At 38.0% G+C, this 6,732-nt stretch overlaps 1 pseudogene; it reads right to left on the reverse strand.

Moving 5' to 3' along the window:
- The window catches only part of LOC147904041 (uncharacterized), a 65,789-nt pseudogene extending 59,457 nt beyond the window's left edge, over positions 1-6,332 (reverse strand).
- Positions 6,333-6,732: the final 400 nt, after the last annotated feature.

The raw sequence follows: 6,732 nt of genomic DNA on the forward strand, positions 1-6,732 counted from the left end.
ATTACTTCATTGGCTTTTCCAGCACAAACCATTCCACTCCCTAGTAGGCTTGCCAATCATGTTAACCATGAATCAATTCATTCATATAGTTGTGTATTTAGTATTTATCTTCATTATTGTCTCTACAAGGTAGAGCATTGTCTTTAGACTACCAAATGAAGTGATTGGGAAGTGCATTCTAAATGAATGATTGCTGATTCAAACTTTGAAATTCAAATTTCAAAAAGTGGCCCCCTCCCCCCCTCATTGATGGGGGGAGAGGTGGGCTCAAATGTGGGCTTAACCCACCTAGGTTGGGCTAGTTGGGCCACTTTGGGACCCTCTAAGGCCCTTGCATTAGCCCACTAAGTATTCCCTAATCCATTCCTTATGAGACCCTTTTGAGACCTCAATTCTCCCCTATTGATTTTCAACCGCTGTGATTTCCTCCCTCCGACGATACATGTCAACAAAATTGGATATACCGGTTGCCCTCAAACAAGTGCATTGTGGCCCAAATTGCTTCAAAATACAAAGAGGGCAAAGGGCACACTATCAAGTGTGATTTTGTATATTATGAAATGCAGTGACCTTTGACATGCTTATGAGCCATATAGAAAGCAAGATCATGGAAAAAGAACCAATGAAGTGGTGGATTTACTAGAAGATCTTTGCACATGCACAAATTGCATAGTTTCACATTCTTCCATTATAGGGTGAATCTAGATACCAATATCACTAACTATCAATGTTTGAAGATCACCACGCATTAGTCCAACTAGCCTGGATTCCAAATTTTTAATCCGTTTTGGATTTCAATAAATCAAGAAAAAGTTATGGAGCATGCCCTCAAATGAGTGTGGAAAACTTTAGCACAAAAATGGAGGCCTCTTAAACCATCCCTAAGGTTATCAGTTAGGTCTGTCCTTGGGTTGAGGAGAAGCTCAGATAGTGTACTTTTGAATGATTACTTGGTTGCATGTATGTGCATAACAAAATTTTAATGTTTTAAAATTAATCAAGGGGGGCCAAAGGCTCTCTACCCATTTTAGTAATTCCGAATTGTTCTTGGATATGTTGAAATTCTTCTTTTGTGGGAACACTTGCCTCAGCTTCTTTCGCTTTCTCAAAACACATCTCCAAGGCCTTAGGAGCTTCAACAATATTCTCCGTTGATTCTGTGTCTAGAACTAAAATCTCTTCTTTGTGCTCATTCTCTACATCCAAAAAATCCTTTGAAGAGATGCAAGTGTCTACTATAATTGCTAAACAATAATCTTCTCTTAGATTACAAAGAATCTGTATGTGAGGTAGTAGAATATACTTCTTGCCATTGATAAAAAAGGTAGGCAAAGTAGGGATGACAAAATCTGATAATATTTTTTTTGTCCACCGATGGTGGATGAGGAGCCCTCATCAATAATCGTCAGTGCTTTGAATTCTACAATATCTAGGTTCTCCGTGAGTCTTTCTTCCTCTTTGATTGAGATTGGTTCCTGGACTTCCTCCTTTGCATCATCAATATTAATTATTAGAGCAATACTTTTTCTAGCTTTAGAATGATCTATAGTCAGGTCCCTCTTATCTACATGAATAAGAAGAAAATCCATGAACCCAACATATAACTCCAGCAAACGACAGTCCATACAATGAAGAGGACAATTCTTAAGAGTGGTCTTGACCTTTTCATTATCAAGAAAGATATCCCACCTTTTAGCCATACTAAACTTCTCAGATGCAATTGTAACAAAACTTGCAATGTGCACAAAATATGAGGTACCATGAACAAGGATCTCCTGTTCTATAAGCTCATCAAGAGGAAGGATGATGCTGGTCTAAAAATTGAAGTCACAAATCTATGTCAAAAATTCAAGAGATTGGTAAAAAAGGGAAAGCCTATTATTGAAGATGAAGGGGAGACTACCAAATGGTTGTAGCTCGAGAAGGAGAATGATGAGAGGGTGTTCAAGGTACTTGGACAGCTTATCTACAACGTTTTCACTACAAAAGAAGCAAATTTCTTGTCTATCTCTCCTGAAGACATCCCGATGCTAGTTTGAAAGGACATTAAGGAAATTAGTGACAATGTCGTGTACATGTGTATAAGGTATTAATTTATCAGGTCTCTTTACTAATCAGATTAATAATAGCAAAGAATTGTCTAAATACTTTTCTTGTATCTTTATGCAGGGTACTTTTAAAAAATTGTCGCTAGAGTAGACATATGAGATTATATCCTTATCACTGGTCAATCTTTCAATCAAGACATCACAGCTTGAACACTTCTTTATAAGAATGAGCAGCAACTGTTGCTTTGTTATTTTGCCCTATGTGGAGAAGTAACTGCTTTGCAAAGTTTAATTTATTGTTCATTTTGTTGATCTGGTCTTTTTTAAAATTTCCTCTCTCATTTGTAAATATTTATCTTTTTCTTAAAAAAATTTACAAAGGACATTGGAGTGCTATCGCTATCAACATTCTCAAAAGGAGTGTTATTTTCATGAATAGCATAACAAGAATGCACGGGCAAGTCAAGTTGTAAGTTTTTTTTCTCAAATTGTGCCTTTTTTTTGCCCTCTTTTTTGTTTTGTAATATAATAGAGTTTGTTATTTTTACAGAGCATCAAAAAGATCTATTGCTACTATTGAAGACATCCATCCCCATTTGAGAATATTCTTTTGTTAACTGTCCAGTACCATTGCAATCAAAGTCCAGTACCATTGCAATCAAATGCAAGCTCTTGTGGTTGGCATGTGATTGCAAACATCTAGAAGTTTCTTCTATCAAAGTACATTGAGCTGGATAGAAATGTATGTTTTCTTTTTGTGATCTCTCTTTAATATCATTAACGAATTTTTTTTGATCGTCCAGCCACTTGGAACCCCTAAATCTTGGGTTGTGAAGTACACATGCAAAAGCCATACAAATTATTTTGGACTGTGCTATTACTCCCCATGATCCAGATAGTTCAATTCATCCATCAAGACAAGCTCAAAGTGAAGCTTCACCTTCCAAGAAAAAGAAAAGACCTTTACATTCTCCACTAAAGCTTTTTTGCATAAAAGACCACCAAGGATAAAGAAATAAAATGAAAAAAAGAACTCAAGTTTGATCCCAGCAAGGAGAAGAAGCCAACTGAGACAAAATTTAAAGGACATCAAGGAACAGAGATAGCTGGAGACTAGGAACAAGTTGAGATGCAAAACCATCCCTCAAAAGGGGAGGATCCATATACCAAAGAACCCAAAGTGAAAACTATAGATACAGACTTGAGAAGATGGGGGCCAAAGCCCTCACAAGAGAATGGTTGATTTTTGAAATATATCACTTGTAAATATTGGGGAAGTCCATCCCCATGCTTTGTTCCTCTAAAGAAATATATAAATCTTGTTTCAACTCCAAGTCCCCCCTTTTTCCCCACTTTATTTGATGTGTAGGATTTTATGTTTTATGACTTTGATAAGTCTGTATGTATATTTTTGGGACTTGCATATATAAAACCTTTCAACAAGGATTAGAAAAAAGCCTCGTCAATAATGCATTGCAAGACACATTGTGATCGAAATAGTTCTGCATTTAAATTTACAAAAGAGTTGGATTGAGATTACCAAACAATGATTTCTAATCATCCAAGAAATGATTACAAACTGCTCCAAGAACAAAGGGCTAACAAGTCTGCAAGGCTAATTTTTAAAAGCACTACACATACCATCAATTTCCCAATTTGTCTCTACGAGGATCTTGGACTCCATTCACATTCGAATCTTTCTATTTTTCACCTTGAATTGTGCCTCACTAATATCCTCACCTCCTATGACATTAAGATGCTCCCTAATATTGAAGAGGCTCCAATGCGTACTTGTAGTTACAATCTCCATTGCACCACTGGGAAATGTTACGCATATCTAGAAAGGCAAAATAGCTTCTTCATCTGCTTGCAACATAATCCAACAATTGTTCTTTCTCATCCATCGCTCGTAAGAGAAACATATATACAATGTGGCACGAGGATTTACATACTTGAACGACACAGTGGACTCCTTTATATTGCACTTGAAAATATATTTCTTGTGCTCCCCCTCTACAACATCCCACTTTTCTCCAAGTAGGGTATCCATGTCCACTTTTGTTACTTTTATGTAGACGAGCATGGCAGGTGCTTGTGAGACAGTGAATCGTTTGAACATTGAAGCAAATAAATAAATTGAGCACACCCAATTGAGACCCACAGATTGAGATGGCTTTGCAAATTTCAAAGATTTGTGTAAGTCACAACGAATCTTTGATTTCATGACAAAAGGCTCTTTGAAACGTGGACAATCCTATGGGCTAGTCTTTCTAAATAATGTTTTCAATGGATGGTTACTACCTTAAAAATTGTATTTAGATGGATTCAAACTTAGAACTTGCCATTGTTCACTCGCATTTTAAAGTTTGCTGCTTCGGTAAAGCTGTACGTCTGGAATAATCTCTTGAGATTAATGGCCCTTAAATAGGAGTATTGCTGACCAAACACCTCGAGGAATATGGTGAGAACCAATAGGAGATTTAGCAATCGGTTCTTAAAGACAATTTCTTTTAAAAACGCCCTGAGCAGCCTCAATACCGCAAAAATATAGTTACAATAAAAGATACTCCTCCAAACGCAGCTGCCGCTTTCTCTGCTTCCTTAACGCTACCTACCTGTAATCGAATCACACCGATGCTTGATGATAAGACGGAACTGCATTCCTTCATAAGCCGATCTTTGGTGCTTTAGTAGGAGAGTATTTTAGACTTGCACCTGGTGTACAACTTTTACACCTGCAGCATGCGCTTGATCGACTAGTTCCTTCGGATAATCGCCCCAGGAAACGTGGAACACCGCGACCTTCTCCTCCAAAATAGCCAAAACGTTTAGTTCGTGAGGGAAAGCTAGAACCACACCGACTCCAAACGGCTTGCTTGTGAGCTTTCTAGTCTGATGAATCAACTCCTTTACAATATCTGGGCGATCCTACAGCCATGAAAAAGGAGACTGAGGTAAGCATTGAAATGGAATTCTGTAAGGTAAAACCAATCACCCAAAGAAAGTCCAACCTGGTCAGGAGCTCGCAAAAGTCCGCAATAGCAACTGCTGCTACGAGGGGCGGTCCAGAGATGTCTGGCCCGAGAGGAGCCTGCACAACTCCACACTCAAAGCCAAGGACGCTACTACTTTGTTCTTGATGAAGGGTCGCGAAATCAAATCGCTAGTGCGATAAATTTGCAAACTTCAAAAGTCATCAACCGAGTGCCAATCACAGAAACACAGAGAAGCACATTAATTTTTAATTGGTAACTCAATCACAATATCCTATGCATCCACATCTATGTTCTGTTGAGGAGAGAAGCACATGAATTTTTTGTATTGGCAAGGTGAAGTGGAGAGCTGTGAGAGAATCCAAGCCTAAGTTGAACTCTGCTGAAGTGGTACCCAGCTCGGAAAAAGTTTAAAGCAAAGTAGGAAACTCTCCCGACCGTGAGTCCTCAAGCGTTCAACTATAAAAACTATGAATTGGGTGCAATATTTCAAGTACGTACCACAACATAGATGTGATGCATAGGATATAAACAATTCATGTGATTGAGTTAGCAATTGAAAAATTCATGTGCTTCTCTCCTCAATAGAACATAGATGTGGATGCATAGGATATAAACTAGTCATGTGATTGAGTTGCCAATAAATAACTAGATTTGTGACAGGGAGTCTTTCCATCGTGGAGCAAGTAACTACTTACTCGAAATTCAAGCTGAATCCTTCTATTTTATCAATTGTTTAAGGAAAAAAGAGACTGAGTAAAATAGTGGACATGAGAAGCGACACAGGGTCCGTTAGGACCTAATCCTCCCTACAAATGTTAGGGGTATTGATTTATTATTGATTTTGTGATGTCCATATTTTGGAAGCCGAAGTCCAACAAATGCATGAATAAGGCGATATAATAAGTGATCCTCATTGCAGTTTTTACAATATTGTCACATGGACTACAACCATATGAATAACAGTGTAGTCATCCTTCAATCTTGCATCCCTCTTCGATTTCCTTGCTCCCTCGCATCGATAACAAGCATTAAATGAGAGAAATGTTGTAAATTCAGATTAAAAACAAGAAATTATGAATGGACCAATAATTCAAAATATTTATATTTTAATTATTGTAACCACACATAGTGTGGACGGGGAGGCGGCGTGCTTCCTTTCCCAAAGAGTTATAATCCGAGGGAACGGGCCCTTCCCTGGGTGCCGAGATAATGATGAGAATATTAGCGCCGAGGGTAAGTCTCGCGAATGGGTAAGAAACTGGCATATTACCTGAATGCCAATAGTCATAATCGAAGTCGAACGCCGAGAGACAATATCTGAAAAACTTACCAATGTGAACTTAAGAGGATCTACGTGTGTCCTTGAGCGAGATGATTCCAACATTCTCAAATCGTTCAGTAGACTCTATACAACACAAAAAGATAACTATAATTAGAGGAAGTCCGAAGTAGAGCACATAATATTCTCACTCTCCACTTAGCCAGCATTATATGCCTCTCCAACCTCGAGAAAATGGGAGTTGATCACTATAGTAAGTTGAGCTTTTAGGCTTGTGAGAGTAGAGCATAAAGTCTTCTCGAGGCTCTCCAAAGCTTCACATGTCAATAAGCCCAAACTTGCAAATCAAGTAGACCATCATTTTCTCTTCAAATAGAATAGGTTTGAAACGTTTATATAGTCTTGTTAT

This window comes from Dipteris shenzhenensis, chromosome 3, assembly GCF_047967505.1.
Source record: "Dipteris shenzhenensis isolate YYH24624 ecotype China chromosome 3, Dip_SZ_1.0, whole genome shotgun sequence".
In the NCBI taxonomy this organism is placed as follows: domain Eukaryota; kingdom Viridiplantae; phylum Streptophyta; class Polypodiopsida; order Gleicheniales; family Dipteridaceae; genus Dipteris; species Dipteris shenzhenensis.